The sequence below is a fragment of the Silene latifolia genome, chromosome 10 (assembly GCF_048544455.1).
Source record: "Silene latifolia isolate original U9 population chromosome 10, ASM4854445v1, whole genome shotgun sequence".
In the NCBI taxonomy this organism is placed as follows: Eukaryota; Viridiplantae; Streptophyta; class Magnoliopsida; order Caryophyllales; family Caryophyllaceae; genus Silene; species Silene latifolia.
In genome coordinates this window covers 67321614-67340234 of record NC_133535.1, presented here as the reverse complement: position 1 = coordinate 67340234, position 18621 = coordinate 67321614, and positions in this window count along the sequence as shown.

The following is an 18621-nucleotide window of genomic DNA, read 5'->3' as shown; positions in this document are numbered from 1 at the left end:
CAGGTCTGTGAAATGGGTCGATAGTCGGAGTCGGTGGAAGATTGATTCTTTTATTTGCGACCCCATCCCTATCCTTGGCCTCCCTCCTATCTTGCCCCTTACCACTGTTTTGGGGGCGACTAGCCCGCCCTTACCTAGCTACAGGCTCCCTATTGGGGCGGGCACCACTACTGCTAGTACCTCGAGGCGAGCTCGTGCCTCCTCTTCACAGGCCCCATCCTCCTCCACTCCTGCTCCCACGGGTTTCCCGGCCACTTTTCGTCCCCCTACACCTATTGTTATCCCTGTGGTCATGGACCAAAGGGCGGTTTCACGTGTGTTGGGTGACCTGTGCAGGAGTTTTGATAAGCACAGGATAGACATGGCACTGGCCATGTACCCAGTTTACGAGGAGTACGCTCGGACAGGGATGCTCCCACGAGGTCCCTGGACTCACCCGTCCTTCTTTGTTCCCCCGGTGGGCGGATACCCTCCGCCTGCTACGAGATCTACTCCCATGACTACTACTGCCGCTGCTGCTGAGGCGGAAGAGGAGGACGACTCGGAGTCCGAGGAGGATGAGGGTAGCGAGTATGATGGTGGGGACTAGACGCATTCTGACCTCCCCCATTTTTGGCTGGTTTGGGGAGGTCGTCTTTTGTGAGTTCCGATCCCTTTTTGTTAGTTTCCTTTTATTATATTGTTGCTTATATTCTTCCCTATATTGCTGTTGATGCTGGTGATTTGCTGCTGAGCACAATGAGGGCATTGTGCGTTTTGGTTTTGGGAGGGTATTTGCATATGTCTATTGCATAAGCATTTGTTTTTTATTGCTTTCAGTCACACGTTTATTGCATTTTAGCTTTCATTTGTTTTTAATTCAAAAAAAAAGTGCAAAAAAAAAAAAATTCAAAAACCACCAAAAATTCAAAAAAAAAAAATCACTGTTACTTTTGCATTTAGGTCGAGTCGGAACGGAAGGATTTCAATGATGAGTTTGCATTACATATTGTCTCATTGCCCTTTCCTTGCACTTTGAACATTTCCAAGTTTGTCACTTGCATAGTCTACGAGTTTTGTTGGAATTTTGCTAAACAAATAGACTTGACTCAATATTATCACGCTACTTAAATTTCTGAGGATAGAGCTCAATAAATCGGTGACATTCATGACCAATTTAATGTAGGAATGAGAGTAGTTTTCTCCTTATAAGGCATGTCACATTAATTGCATAAGCATGAGTCTAGTCTACTTGATACCTATATGCATTCGGGTCCGTGGTTTGTTGACACATGTGGTAGAGGTTCCCCTTTCTCATTTTGCCCATAAACCTCACAAAGCCAAATTTGCCCTTTTGTCCCATTTAGCTACATACTAAATTTAGCCACCCTAGCCGAGCTAGTAAAGGTAGTAAATCGGGAATGTTGTCTTGTGATTTGGTTTTTATTATCTTGTTGGATGAACTGTGGGAAAGGGAAGCTATGCATTGAAAGAAAAAATGAAAATGAAAAAAAAAAAAAAAAGTGAACTGAACTGGGCAGAGAGTAGCAGGCCAGCATGGGTGGTCGATCGACTAGGTATGATGGTCGATCGACTGCCCGTCCAGGATTTAAAAAAAAAAAAGAAAAAAAAGTCAGGAAAGAAAAGAAAGAAAATGAAAAAAAAAAAGAGGGAGATCACATGTTCAAAACAATTTTCGGATGGTGACTTCTTAATTCCCATGTGCTATTCATTTTATTTGGGAAATTATATTTTATTGGAGAATTGTGAGTTCTATGCTCATGATATTTGAGCATTGGTTTTATTTTTAGTAAGCGGAAGTAAGAAGTGGATTAGCTTATAATTTGGTTTAGTGGTTATTAGCTCGGCCTAACCCCTCTTTCCCAAATTCATTTTAGCCTCTTTTTACCTCTAGCCTCACAATTCCAAAATTGCCTCGGCGTGTGTCATGGTCATTAAATGGTTGGAATGCATATGCACGGTTGTAGAGACTTTATTCATGTTAGATTGCAGGCATGTTCTTATGGGTCGTAGATAGGTAAGAGTCTTATTTTTATCACTCTTCTGTCTTGAACAATATATCTTACCTTGTACATAAATGAGCGAATGAGCGACCCGTTTGCATTTGACAAGATACTTGGATGTTAATAGCTGCATTAAATTGGTTGGGCATGATGGTTTGTATTAGCTCTGAGCATGAAATCTGTTCCATTAGAGGTTTTTAGTCAGGTCATAGTGCTTGCTTAGGGACAAGCAAGGTTTTGTTTGGGGAGATTTAATACGTGCATATTCTATACACTTTATTCGTAGTTTTGGCACGTATTTCTATGCGTATTTGTTAGCTTTAAGCTACTATTTCTCCCGAAACGGTTTACTTTGGAATTTCTATGATTTATTGTAGGAATGAGTGGAAGTGAGCTAAATCAAGTCTAAATCGTCCTCCGGAAGCAATTTTATGGAAACTTGGAAGATGGGAGTTCGTACTTGTTCACCTCGGGATGCGTGCATGGAGTGAAGAGGCTGTTTGGAAGAGAACAGAAGCTACTGCACAGCGTAGTTGGTCGATCGACCAACATCTCCAGTCGATCGACCGTGGAAGTTCAGCAGAAGAGCATCACTGTACTGGTTGGTCGATCGACCATGCCACTTGGTCGATCGACCATGCCACTTGGTCGATCGACCAAGCCGCGAACCTGTGATTTATTTTACGCGTTAGACTTTTGAAAGCCCACTTGTAATTAACTTTTGGGAGAACGTTTATCAGTAGAAGGCAACAATAATTTAGCTTATGCTTTTTATTATTGAACAACTGAAGTTTTTAGATCTAGTTTTGGGAACAAGAAAGTGTAGACTACGGATTTCAATTCAATTGCTTTGTTCATCAATTCTTAGTAAGCTTTAATTCAATTTCCTTCTTTTCTTATTTCTTGCCAATTTAATTCTTGTTGTTACCGATTTATATTCAAGCAATTCAGTTTTAATCCTTTGTCTTAAATTCAATTTCAATCATGTCAATTTTATTCTTCGTCTTCAATTTTGCAATTGTTATAGTTTTAATCATGCATAGCTAATTATCGTGATTGGGAACGAGGTGAGCCATGGCGTAAATTAGGGTCGATTTTATTAGTATGATTTCTTCCGTATCGATCTTATTACCTTTTGATAAACACGTCTTACTAGATTGAAAGATTAGTAGGTAGGATTTTCATTGGTTTTGGAATTTCCTTTGAGCGAAAGCTTTGAGAAATTCTAGGGAATTAGAAGACCGTAAGGTTAAATTTGAGCATTGATCGAAAGCTTGCTCATATTTCCTGAGACCGTATTACAGGACTTCTGCTACCTTTTTAACCCGACCTTAGCCATGGTGAACCGAAGTTCCTGATCTTCTTTTTATCTTATTTGAGAAATTTCTTATTTTTCCAATTAGCCTCTAGAATCAAACAAACTCAAACCCCTCATTTAATCGTTACTTTTATAGACTGAAAATAGCAAATAGAATTGATCTTGTCTCTCTGTGGTTCGACCCTTACTATCACTAGCTATAGTTTTAGTTCGGATTTATAAATTTAATTTTGATACAAAACGACGGTATCAGCTCCATCAACATACTCCTCAAAGAAGGCACGGTTGGCTTTGCCAACCTCTCGATACTTCAAGTCGACAACCTCGTCCTTACGAAATTTGGACCTCTCTTCCAAGGACGGAGCTCTTGACCACTTGACATAAGTGGGAGTCACCCATGTCGTGGCAACGGGGTTTGGTACCTCCCAAAGCGGCCGAGTGGCCCACCTTCTTTCGAAGGCCTCCACAAGCTCGGAGTTCCGGAAAACATTCTCTTGGACAAGAGTATCTTGAGCGGGCACCTTTTGTTGACGCCCCATTTGCCTCATAAGCCTTTCGGGATAAATGAAGGAAACAACTTTCAAACCTACCACCATCAAAGAACGAAGACTAGCACCCGAAGCGGACAACCCCGTGAAGGACCTAAAGTGCCACCACGGCACCACCTAACGGATATGAGGACCACCCTCCTCCGCCAATCTTGCGGCCTAATAAGCCTCGGTGGAAGCAAAACTATCCGGGTACAACTTCTTCCTCATGGTAAGATGACGGAAGGAATAAGAAAAAGAATCAACCGGAGGCTATACATACCTTAGCCTCTCTAATAGCCACACTTGGAGGATCCTTGGGGATCCGAAAGAGGGAGCTTCTCCACAAGAGCCTTCCTTGTCCAAAGTTTGGACAATCTCTCCAAGCACCAACCATGATGGATCTCTACCATGCTCCATTTGCTCAATCACATGAATAAGGGTCATGCTACCATAGCATTTTGGCCCCTCCTTCTTCAAGACATCAACAAAGAGGTACACATGGACAAGGCAAAATGCAAGAGCCCTTCTCCTAGCCACCTCCGAGACATTAGCATCTAATAGGTTTGAAAAGATGTTGATATGAGCCAACATATCCACACCGTGTGGAGCAAGAAGAAAGTTGATTTGGCTTGTTGATAAGCCCAACATGGAACGGAATTTCTCCTTGTAGCACAACCGAGTCAGAGGAAGCACCAGAACACAACCCGGCCACCCACCAATGGCTCCAACTTCTTCGGCAAGAGGACAAAGCTCACCTTTCGGGAAAACGAAAACATGTTGTTTCGAATCCCAAAACCGAGAACATGCTTCAAGAAATGAAGGTTGCACCTTGACTTGACGAAGCACCAACAATTGACCAACTCCCATGCAAACGAGTTGATACTTTTCGGGAGGCGACAAATCTCGGCACCATTGTCGCAATGCGTTCTCAAAAGCATCCATGAAATATTTTTGTGGAAGAAGAATAAGATTTTTAGAGATAATTTTGTGTTTCGGATGATGAAACAATGAAGCGCAAACGTCCCTATTTATACAAAATGATCAGCCCGTTTTTTTATTTTTTAGAAAAACGAGGAGAGCTGGCTTACATCGTCAGGAGGCTCGCGCCTCTTCGGGATGATTCAGGACATTTTGTGTTTCCTCACACTCACATTTCCTTCTTTTCGCGTTTTACGAAATCCGACACGGTTTCCATGACGCAGCTTTAAAAATACGGATTTTTCTTTCTTTTTTTAGGGGGGAAGGGCTAGTCGCCCCGATCCGCGACGGATCGTTTCTATGTCAGTCGAAATTCCAATAATTTTTCGCTTTTTCGCAATTTTCCATCAAAACGAAAATCAAAAATTGATAGAACGACATCAGTTTTCCTCAAAATTCAAGCACTCACAAATTTGAGTCTTGTCCTCAAAAATCAAAAATCAAATATACTCTCAAAAATCCTTTTCTAAAATTCTTTCCTTACGGTTTGAGTTTGAATTTTTCGAGTCGCAAATCAATTTCAATAATTTCGATGCAATTTAATTCACAACACGAGTTAATTGCTCAAATTTTCAAATCAATTCCTTTTGAATTCCGAACGTGACGACTTGTTGCGGAATTTTCAAAATTCATTTTAAATTTCACTTCGAGTCATCTTGGTTAACTTTTGATCAAATGCTTTTACGTGTTTACATCTATGTATACGTGCTATCTGTTGCTTGTTTTCTACACTAACGATGCAGGAACTGGTGCAAAGTAAAAGGAGAATTGACAGCCGACAGCGCTCCTCCAAAACACAACACAAAAAGCCAAAAATCACAAAATAAACCACAATCCAAAAACACATATATACAAACCGCCTAATGCAAAATGTAAATATGTACAGACAAGAGTCCAAGACACGGACAAACTACAACAACTACTCAACGTTTCCTGTCGGACCAGTCCTGGTCTCACTAGGAGTCGCCGCCAACGCGGACACCACCACCTGCTCAGACTCCCTCTCCGGAGAACTCTCCAGCGTCTCCTGCTCCATCACGATGCGAAGCTCCTCTGCCGCAGCCAACTGAGCCCTGAGAGAGGCAATCTCCGCAGCTCGTCCTCACGATGCCTCAAATCCTGGTCCCGACGGATGATCCCCAGCTCCTGGCCCTCGATCGTCGACCTGGCTTCCTCCAACTCAGCACGGACCCGAGCAAGCTCCGCCGGATCCGCGGTACCCTATAAAACACAATAACAGATCATCAATATCTAAAAACGTGAAATGCAACAAAAAAATACACAAAAAAATAGAACAAAAAGTACCTGAGAAAGCCGAGCCTCCCTCGCAGCCAGGTCACCAGCAAGCGCCCTCCATCGGTTAGCCCTCCGCCACAAATCCTGGTGACTAATAGTCGTCACCTACAAATCAAAAATGTCCTTCAATACAATGTAAGGCAAGGTGTAATTGTGGAAAATTTTCAAGTCAGGAACTCACCCTCAGAACGATCAACCTCCACTCCATGCCAGCATCGGTCATCTCGGCCACCGCGGGCTCGGTAAGCGCAACTGAAGCTCCTCGCCACTCGGCCCCTGAAAAGTGGTCTCCGTCGGGAAAGCCGGGGGCTGAGTCCTCATCAGCAGATCGACTCCCTACCATTTGGATCCACATCATAGATAACAGACCCTCCTATTAAGAGAGGCAATGAAAACAATAGGGCAGAGGAAAACATACCTCGATCGGGTACCAAGCAAGCCTCGACAACCGGAAGGTGTCGTAGTCGGCATCCCATAACAGCAGCTCCTCGCCTCTCTGGTCGTGAAGGTGCTCCTCAACCTCATCAGGGGTCGACCCCTGGAACAACACCCTAGGTGGGTCAACCGGCACGACGAAAGTCTCGGTGAAGCACTGACGAACTAAACGCTCGCCCAATTACCAAACCGGCTCAATCGCCGTCTCCAAGTACAAACGCAGGGAGCTGCGAGGCCGCAAACGCTCCCTGATGGCAGCCGGTACGCCCGTGAGTGCTCCCAAGGACACCCATCAAACTGCATTCAAGACAAAGCTACTCAGCCAACTGGGGGCTTCATAAACTACCTAGTCATCCTAGCTCTACCTATTTCTAGAGAAGAGGGAAAAGAGAGCAAGAACTTACATCAGCAACCCGAAGCTTGTTCACGCGACGCCTGCAGTACTCGTAAGTCGACTTAATCGACTTCTTCCGAGCCACCGTCCAACCCCTCATAGCAGGGTAGGTCGAGGGAACACTGTCTGTGGTCCCCGGACGTAAAGGAGTGAAGTAAGCATACAACCAAGCCTGTAATCAAACACAGCAAACACAAATCAGCCAATTTCTCAAAAATTGCCAAAATAAAAATCAAAATAAAAAAAACCTACCACAAGAAATACTCGTACCTCAAAGATGAGGCCGGGACCAACCAAAGCAGGAGCACTACCCTCTCCCACTCTCTCCAGACGCACCGCCGCGTGCAAGTACCGGGTGAAACTCGCCAGAGCCGGCGTAACCCAGTCAAACCGACCCAAAGTGTCAAGGTCAGTAAGGAGAGGAAGCACTTTGGTCGACAAGCGCTCACCCTTGTCACCAAAGTACGTGGCACCCAAGAAGTACCACAACCACAGCCGCGCCTCCTTCGTGTCGGCCTCAACCTCTGCCTCCAGACTCTCCAACGGCACCGGAGTAACGCCTGCCACCCTCCCAGTGAAGTGGTCCTTCACGTACGAACTCGCGATCAAGTATGGGGTAACGTCGGAAGGTTCCGGCAAAGCAGTACCAATCAAAGCAGTAACCGCAGGAGAGGACACTCTCTCCGGCGTCTCGGTAAACTCAATGGGCAACTCGCCACAGGGAAGGCCGGATACCATGGCGAAGTCCTCTAAAGTTACGCCGACCTCCCCAAACTCAATGTGGAATGACGACGTCGTGTCCCAGTACCGATCCAACATGGCGCGGATAAGACACAGGTTCGCCCTAATCGAGGACCTGTGAATGTCCCGCCAGGCTGCCACCAACGGCCCAAAAGCCGACCTCTCTATCAACGCCCTCGTCCCGGCTCGGAGAACATCGTAGAAACCCAAACAGGTAGAGAAGCCCAAAAAAGTCCTCATGGTGCCGATCTCCTGAAATCAGAAACAAACAACGTCAGAATTCCTATTCAGGCCTGACATTTCAAAAGTGACAAAGGTTCAATCGAGGGACACGACTCACCAAGCCCTCGTGAGCGCGGTAGGAGAGGTGCATGTCCAGTCGAAGCAACAACTGGCTACCATCAAAACCCTCGGCCCAAGCAGGCGCAGCCCGCAAGTGCAACCCCCGTGGGGCTGTAGCTCGCCTGGCTCTCCAGCTCGCAACGTCGGCATCATCCTCGGCCGTCTCCGCCTTCCATCTCTTATGGCCGCGAGACTCAACGTGGTGGATAGGGCCTATCTTAACGACCCTGGTGACGTTCTGTAACGTCAGTCTGGTCGCCCGGGGATGACGTGGCCTCGTAGAAATCCTCCTCCCGGAGGTACCAGCCTCAGACCCAGTCTGAGCTCTCCCACTGACAGTGGCCCCAACAACGGGCACCTCACGCTCCTCAGCGGCCCCCACGGCCCCAACAGCCTGCTCGGGAGGTCTCTCCTCCTCGGTAACGTCCTCCACAACCACGGCGGGCGTTCTACCCGGAGTACTAACCGGCCCAGCCCCGAACAACTCCTCGAGAGTCGCAGCAAGGGACTCAGCCTGTCCCGAACACTCTCCTACAAACAAAGAACGTCAGCCAAAATTTCGGCATTACGACGGCATGAAATGGACAAATCCAAAAAAAAAAGCAAAACAAACAAAACCATTCACAAAAATAAATACAAACAAAAAAACGACTCGCCCCTATTTTCAAGCAAAAGACGAGTCAAAACCATCAAAAAAAAAACGGCATCCCAAGACCCATACAAGGTCCGCCAACAAACCAAATACATTCCCGACACAATGGGGTATTTTTCTACGGCTCGAAGAGGCAATTCATGCGCCAATTTGAGCACAAGCCGGTCAACATTCAAAAACAACCGCAAAAAAGGCAAACGTGATTTTATCACGCCTCAAAGCGACCTAAACTACCAATGAGGTCCATTTCAAGACAAACTGACTCAATTCAAGCTCAAACAGACGCTTATTTTGTCAGACATAAGACCGTCACAAAAGGCAAAAATTCCAAATTTTGCCCACAATACCCAACAAAGGTCCATAATGGCAAATATGGTCTCTCCCGACTACAATGCAACCTAATGGGACCCACTATCCAAGCAAATAAACTTGGCATTGAGAAATGTGACGGTTTCTCACCTCACTCACGTTTTTCGAGCATAGGGAGCAGGAACGGAGACCAAAATGCAAACTAAAAGCACCCCTATACTCCTAAACAGGTTTCTAACCTAATGCAGGCATCAATTTCACTGGAAATGGGCTCAATCAAAAACGCCCAATTCGATTTTCTAGGGTAAAATTCCGCCCTAATTCAATCAAGCTAAAGATCAACAAATTTAAATGGACTCAAGAGGAAATACATACCTTGAGATGACATTGTTGTTAATGGCACGATTGGAAGCGAGCTAGAAGGTCCAACAATGGCGGTCTTGGCTTGTTTTTTGTCGAAATTTGGAGAAGACGAAGATGAATGGGATGCAGCCTGAACTCGCGTCTTTTACAGAAAAAAAGGAAGCCCCTTTGATTCGCAAGAGGGCTCGCGCCTCAATCAGGCGTCCCTTTGCTTTTTCACCGAAATTTGGGCTTTGACCCAATTGCACATATTAAACTTCGAAGTTTTCATCAACGATATTAAAAGTCGTCGTTTTCTCAAAGACAAAAACAAATAGTGAAAATTTAAATTCGCTATTTTTGAAAATTTCAAACAAACGGCGATCAAAACCGCCAATTTCAAAAATAATGGTGAAATCAAAATTCACTATTTTCCTTCAAAAATTTCAAAAATAATAGCGAGAATCCAAAATCCGCTATTTCTTCAAATTTCAAACGGCGGCACATAAACCGTCACTTCAATTAATAGTGAAGATTCCAAATTCACTATTTTCTTCAAATTTCAAACGGCGGCACATAAACCGTCACTTCAATTAATAGTGAAGATTCCAAATTCACTATTTCCATCAAATGTCAACGACGGCACATAAACCGTCACTTCAATTAATAGTGAAGATTCCAAATTCACTATTTCTATCTAATGTCAACGGCGGCATATAAACCGTCACTTCAAACGTAATAGCAGATTTAAAATTTGCTATTTCCTTCAAAATTCAAACAAATGGTGATCGAAACCGCCACTTCCAATTCAAAGAAGAACGACGAATGGTGAAGATTCCAAATTCACTATTCCTTCCAATACCAGCAGGGGGCTACCTCGCGGAACCCGCTCATTTTCGAAAACGGGGATAGTGAAAATTTGACTTCACTATTTCCACATCGGCATCATCAGTTCGCTACTTTCAAAACAAGCCCATTCGACGCGGCTATGCTCACGGTCCATTAACCGACCGCCCCATGGCTGGCGAGCCTTACTACGCACCACAGCTGGCGAGCCTTTGTCCGCAAACACTCAAGGACACATCCCGAAGATGCCTCGGGTACATTTCCTTACCTCCTTACAATGGCTGGCGAGCCTTTGCCCGCAAAAATTCAAGGACACATCCCGAAGATACCTCGGGTACATTTCCTTGTCACGGTTGGCGAGCCTTTGTCCGCACAAACTCAAGGCCACATCCCGAAGATGCCTCGGGTACATTTCCTTATCACAGCTGGCGAGCCTTTGTCCGCAAACACATCAAGGTCACATACCGAAGATGCCTCGGGTACATTTCCTTATCACAGCTGGCGAGCCTTTGTCCGCAAACACCTCAAGGACACATCCCGAAGATGCCTCGGGTACATTTCCTTGTCACGGCTGGCGAGCCTTTGTCCGCACAAACTCAAGGACACATCCCGAAGATGCCTCGGGTACATTTCCTTATCACAGCTGGCGAGCCTTTATCCGCAAACACATCAAGGACACATCTCGAAGATGCCTCGGGTACATTTCCTTACAATAGCTGGCGAGCCTTTATCCGCAAGCGCGCAAGGACATATCCGAAGATGCCTCAGGTATGACTCCTTCTTATGGTTGGCGAGCCTTTGTACGTACTCTAACGGACTTTAAATAACCCGCGCGGATAGTCGACAGACTCTAAACTTTTCCCAACGATAGGTCATTGGCTCGTACCCTCGAGTCACCTTGGCGTCGCCCTTCCCGAGGACAGGTCCTTAGCCCGAGTCCTTTCGAGCCGCCTCGACGTCGCTTGGGTCTCCAGGTTGTTTTCTTCGATTGACCTGGGGGCTCTACTTTGAGTTTTGCCCTGTCCAAGCCTCAGTCAAAGTGGGGGCTCTGTAGATACCCGGTATCTGCTGAGATCCCAACAAACACCCAATGATTATCGGACTACAACATACTTTGGAATCGCGGCGTTTGATCGACAGTTTATGTACAACTTTACGTCGGAAAACTTAAAACGATTTCGAAAATAAAACATTTAAAAAATACCTGGAGTGTTTAATGCACGACGACGGGGTCGAAATGACACTAACTAGAGTCAAAACCGACACCGGACCAAAAACCGACTCAAAAATTCAAATCCCGACTCCAACAACGAGTCAAACCGAGTCAACCACCAAAAACAAAACATTTCAAACCTTCTACCTTAAGTTTTCCCGGATTTATGTTGGTCAAGTACCAAACATGTGACTATAAAACCTAGGATAGAACAAATCATGATTGCGTTTGTTGTGAAAGCGACAACTCACCTCGAAGAACCGCGACGTGGCTCGCGCCTTTTTGAGCAGCCCAGGTGGCCACGTCGCTCAAAACTCACACAACCACTCATTCTCCTATAAATACCCCTCAAATGCCACCCATTTGAGAGTTACGCAAGTGTCCGCCCCCTCTGTTCTCCCTTAAAATTCTCGACTCGACTTCTTAAGTCACAACCCGACGCGTATTTACGACCTACCGACCGTAAATACAAGCCTAACACATTGTTTGGTACCGTCATCGTGCATTGAAGCACTTGACTGACCACTTCGACCACTACACCGTCACTAACATCAAAACACTCTCTTTACTTACCAAAACGGTTTTAAACCGAGTTTTTTCCGACCAAACGAGTTGTTACACTTACGTCGGTCACTCGCCATTACCAAACATGTAAGTTTGAGGGTGTAAAAATCCTCTTTTATTATGTTTTCATTTGTTTCATGACTATAACATGCTAAAACGTGCATAACATGAACCAAAACATGGAATAAACAAGCCAAAACTGATTTTTGGCCTGAGACAGAAGCCCCTTAGGTTACCAGCTTACCCGCGCCTAAATGGGGTGTCCAGGTCAGAGATCAACCGTGTTTGTTCTCGTCATTTCCCTTTAATCCATTTTCACATTTGTAATCGGTCTTTACCATTCCAAATACTTTCGAAACCTTTTTATTTTATTTCATTTGTTTCAACCATAAAGCATTTTTCACCCTTGGTTCCATATACCATGACGGTTAAATCCGTGTTTCGGTGCTAATATTTGGTTAATAACATTTAAAAGGTATTTTAAAACCTTTTATTTCATTTCTTTACATTTCTAAAAACAAACATATTAGTCACCAACACAAAGTCATCCTTGGTTATACATACCATGCCAGATTTTAACCCGGGTACGATGATGAGTATCGACTAATTACATTCAAATGGACTTAAAACAATTAGTCCATAATTACTTTCAAAACTATTCATGTCAAGTTTGTCAAATCGAACCCGACACCGAATATTATCAAGATAATGATGATTATTCGAGTCTAGTTCTTCAAATGAACAAATGCGGTCTAAACGACCCCTTCAAATCAAACCGGGTTCAAATACCTATTTTCAACACATTTTATAACGTTTTCTAAAAAGCCAGAACACGGCACATAAACCGTGGGCTATCCCGCGCCTAAACAGGCCCTTCATTTCTCATTTTCAAAACCAGGGAGAGGCCCCTTACACCGCCGGCTGGCCCGCGCCTCATATAGTCATCTGGTACAGGGTTTGTTCCCTTCCATTATTAGTCTAGGACGATCCCGACACCGGTTAGCCCGGATACAGGACGGATCAGATTACTATTAACTCGTTCAAAATCATGTTCGCAAAATACCAAGACAAATGGATCATGTTATGCACCCTAAACCTAATACGGTAAATGGATGTTTAATTTCCGTCTTGCATGCAAATCAATCATTAATCCAACTCGACATCTTATGCTTGATACTTGGATTAAATCAACCGACTTAGAAAGCTCTCACATGTTAGGTTTAAATTATTGGATGCGCATTCATGCATTTAAACCGTTTTATCAACTTTTGCATTCAACCAACCAAGATCGATCAGTAGAGGCCGCTAACGCGGGCGGGATTGGGTGTCTGATTAAAGGACTTCCCAATACGTACCTTCACCTCTTACTCAGAAACTTTGGATAGTGGACGACCTTATCCAGGGCGTACGGGAGTCATTCTAGAGATAGGATGCTAAAGAGGGACGATTTCCTTATCTTTAGTACCTATGTGAAACGCTGCTTTGTGCTTCGATTTGACCGAGGTATAAAGTGGATTTCGAACGGGTTTCAGGCATCCCACAAATGTTTGGTGGCGACTCCGAACATCTCTAATCGGTTCGAGACCCTTACCGAGACGAAACCAACCGATCTAAAACGATCCGGTCGAAAGCATTTTAACGTCGCCGAGCGTGGCTTTCAAAGAGACCGCTGTATGTCCACAGATCGGCTGGGCGTGCAGGTGGGCCATGTCCACAAAAACACATTAAAAGGCTAGTGTTGACTAGATTTATTGCACCATTTAATTTTCACTCATATGGAATATGCGAATCTTATCTCCTTCGCAAAATGATTTGCACTCTCTTTAGTGGTAAAGGGACACGAGCATGTGATTTGTTGGAACTAAAACATGCCGATGTATGTGTTCTAATGAGCATCACCGCATGGGTAATTTATGACTACTTCGTCAATTTTACCGATGATTTAAGTAGATATGGGTATATTTACTCAATCAAATAGAAAGTGAAGCATTTGAGAAATTTGAGAAATTTCTAAATGACGTAGAGAACCAATTGAACAAAGTACTAAAGCATTACGATCCGATCGTAGTGGCAAAGATCTAAGTAATGAATTTGATTTATTAGTATATGGATTATGACCAAGTGTCACTACCCATAAGATCAAACTAATATGAGTCAGTTTGAGTTGTTGAACTCAATTTTGGGAATTTGCAATCAAAAACGGACAAGTAATTCTAAACGGATGGTCAACCAGGAAATACCCTAAATAGAGAGTCTATTTAACAAATTACATGGATCAGACTGGCATATGACATGAATCAAACTGCCATGATAGGGATGGCCTTTTGAAAGCTAATGCATAGTCTAGATAAACTCCTAATACTCCATCATATATATGTTTGTAACTCACAAAGCTATCTCTCAAGAAGATAGATGTATTTCTGAGAGATAGAGTGGGAGTAGATTGAATCGTTACAAACATGTCATATAGTGTTACTTTGTGAAAGTAATGGAACTATAGAGTGGGAGTATAGTTGAACTATAATCTATAAAGATAGAGTAGGAGCATAGTTCAGTGGGAGTTTATCGCACATGTCTTATTGGTTAAAATATTACTTTGTGAAAGTGATAGTATTATGACCTTATTACATACGAGCCATAGCATTACAATCCAAAAATTGTTACTCAAGAGTAGATTTACTTTAAAGCGAGGGTCTCTTTAAAAGTAAGTAGAGCTTTAGAGTACTCAAATGCATAAGATTGACATAAAGATGTTGGTCAAGATAAATTATATTAGGAATCTCCACATTTCATTTTGATGAAGTATGGCAAATGATATTAAAAATTCGCTTTTCTAAAATGGGAATTTAGAGAAGGATGTGTTTGGAACACAAAACATTAGATAAAGATCTAAGAGTCCTAACATCTTATGCGTAGCTTTCTTAAGTGATCCTAGAATGGTCTTAAGCAAGCATTAAAGGATTATACTTTTCGTTCATGTGATAATAGTGAATGGTTTCATTCACATGATTGAAGAATCATGATTATACATGAAGTTAAGTGGGAGCTAGAGCATTAAAGGATTATGCTTTTCGTTCATGTGATAATAGTGAATGGTTTCATTCACATGATTGAAGAATCATGATTATACATGAAGTTAAGTGGGAGCCAGAATCATTTTCCCATGTCTTATATGTTGATAACATATTACTTATTGAGAATAATGTACCAATGCTCTCTTCTGTGAAAGAGTGATTGGGAGACTAAGAAAAGGTGTGATATATATTCTAGATTTTTGAATCTATGAGAGAGAATATTTGCATAAAGTTGAGAGTCTTATGAGGATAAGATCTTTCGTATCTGTTGTACATCAACAAGGTTGAATGGGTTATTCATGTTGATGGAAGTGGAATTACTATGATGAAGTCATAGTTGTTCACTGAACCTATTAAGTTGTTGATTACATGAAATCAATTTCTTATGTTTCCGCCATTAGAATGATCATGTATGCCAACAGACGCACATGCCATGATGTGATATATGCCTAGGGCATGATAAGTCAATAATAAGATAATTCCCGTGATATATCTTGTGAAAGCCTATAAGAACATCTTGGAGATTCTTGAGAAGAATTAAGGATTCGTTCATATGTTTGGATGATAAACTAAGTTAGGTGTTGAAGGGTTGCACAAACTTTAGTTTTCAAACCAAAAGGGATTTGTTGAAATCCTAGGATGTCTTATTGACTTGGGAGTAAGACACTAGAAAAGTGTTTTAGCTTCACGCATTTGCAAATTCTACAAAAGGAATCTAAGTAGATTGTGATAAAATGGTCAACGTAGGGATTAAGGGTGAATCCCTATACAAATGACTTTATCATAAGTTATGCAATAACAGTGGGATCATCTTTCCAGTTAAAGAGCCAAAGTCTGGTAAGAGGACTAGACATATACTTAAAGATAAATTCAAGTTATTAGAAATAACATTGAATTGAAGGAAATAGCAATTGACAAAGTTGGAATATATGGATATAGGGTATATCCACTTGCCAAGCTTTTATTACATTTTAACTAGTGTTAATAATACACTAAAGATTATAAGATATGAAGTAGTAATAGTGTATTGACTATTCATATGTGATAATCGCATTTATCGTTTAAGTTTCATTAAACTCACCCGTTACCTTGTCGTATCTGAATGGGTTGTAGAGACAAATTGAACCCCATTATAGTGAACCGGATTGACATGGTATTCGCCCCTAGTTACTTATATGAGGTGATGTCTCGAAGTGACTAGAGTGTGATGCGATTGATGGCAAGTTCAAGTGCCATAAAGTCATACGGGATGACTAGTCAATCACATAGGCAGACTGTATGGGACACTCTGTCGGGCAGTGACCGCTTATAGAGTTCTGGTAATTCATAAAGCCTGGTCGTGGCAAGAGCTACTATATTATTCTTGTGAGACAATTCTTTTGACAAGAGATTATTCGCCCAAGTTGGCACAAATTTCTGATTAACTTTGATTTATGCTCTACGACTGTCGTAAATGAGGTTAAATGAGTATATTTTGGGTTATAATGAACTGTGGCTGAACGAAGGGAATAGTGCGATAGGAATTGTCCACCCCTTGTCAGGGTTGTTTGAAATCTTAAGGCCACTCGAGGAGTAGTGAACTGGAAATGCGTGGCCACGCTCGGAAGGTATCTACGGTAGATAATTCCGGTCAGACAGTTACACTCCAGATCAAGAAAACCACTCAAGATATGATCAAGTGCAAGTACGACCTGCGAGACACCTTGCATTGAGTGGGAGATTGTAATAGGACAAGAGAATTGGTACACTTGTCTCGGACAAGTGGGAGATTGTTGGAATATGTCTTCTCAACAATAGTGCTATCCCATGATTTAATATCATAATTAAATCTCATATTAAGAATACGTAAGGGATGATTTATTATATAGTCAATTGATCAACATTAATCGGTAACGATTGGTTTGCTAGAGTTTGACGTTACTGTCGTATAACAGTGGTGGTCAGTTGATCCCTTCAGGTGACACCTAAAGGATGATGCTCTAATCAGTAAAATTGATTAATTGTATGACGATACAAGGTGATCAATTCCTTAAAATTGAACAATTCACTTGTGAGAGAGAATATTGATATCTTATTGTAATGAGATTAAATAAGATTTATTTTAGTAATAAAAATGCTTTATTACTAAAATTATTTATTGTTTGAGAAATAATAGAGATAAGAATGAATGGTTAATTATAATTACAAGATGTTGTGAATTATAATTATCTGATCAAGTATCACTAGTCAATTTGTTGTATGTAATTTAATTAATTTATAAAATAATATTATGTGATAAATATGCATTAAAATAATTGATAACATGTAACATACTACATGTGACATATTGTGTGACAAATGACAAATTAACAAAATAAAATGGTAGTTCATTTTATGTGGATTGGACCGAAATGGAGGGAGTATTAGTGGGTTGTGATTATTTTATTTTATGTGATGAAATAATAAATAATGGAACCTACACTACTAGCCTTACACAACCTACACTTTGATAAGAGAAAAAGAAAAAGGAAGATGCCTTCCTTGACCTTATATGTGCCGGCCTCACTACTCATGTATGAGGAGTTTTTGGCTTTTTATCTTCACTCTTACTTACTACCATTCATACTACATGCATAACTTTCCTCTCTCACACATTCTTGTTCATCTTTCTCTAAAAACTTGAGAAATGATGATCCAAATTGTTCAATAAAATTACTAATATTATTAGTGTAATATATGAGTATTAGTAATCAATTTTAAGGTGGACTACTAAACAAATATCTAGCACATATTATTTATTAGTGAGAAGGGTTAAATCTTGGGTGCAATCAAGAGGAGAATCTCTACTTTGGGATTTTGGAGGATCATCCAACATATTAAGCTCAAGAACAAATAAGGAAGGTGACCTTATTTGTGCCCATTAATTTCGAACCAATATACAATGTAAGGGACATTGTTTTTCTTATAAATCTCTCATTTGCTTATGCATGCACTAGATCTAAAGAACACAAATTAAGAAGTTAATTAGTTCACTATTAGAAGAGTCTAATAATAGGTATATGAACCTAACATCAGCTTGATAATGTATGTGCACATATGATTTCTTTTTGTACTCTTTTCTTCACCATCCAGTGAACAAGGAAAGACAACCAAATGCGCACTAAATTAGGAAGGACAATTTATGACAATGTAGTTATGTAGTTTGTCAATGTTGTGGAGTGTGGAACATATGAGCTGAAGCTTTATCAAAGTTTATCAGGGGGTAACAATTTTACAGGCGCGGTAGCTGAAACGAGATAAGGGTAGGTCATCATTTGTTTGTCAAGCTCATATTCAATGACCAAGGCATCCAAGTTTTCAAGCAAGCTAATTAATCAAGTTCAGGAAATCTGAACTATTCTTGAAATCTAATTAGAATTGGGCCAACTTCAAATGCTCATATCTGGAGTTGTAAATGGTTAAAATTTATGTTCTTTATATGTATAAAATCTTGAGAATGTCATATTTCTCATGGAATTGGAGTGGTCGCGTTTCACCGAATAGATTTTGCCCAGCAAGCCTTGAAAGACTGATACGATTTCATGTCTCAGTCTCGACAAACCAGA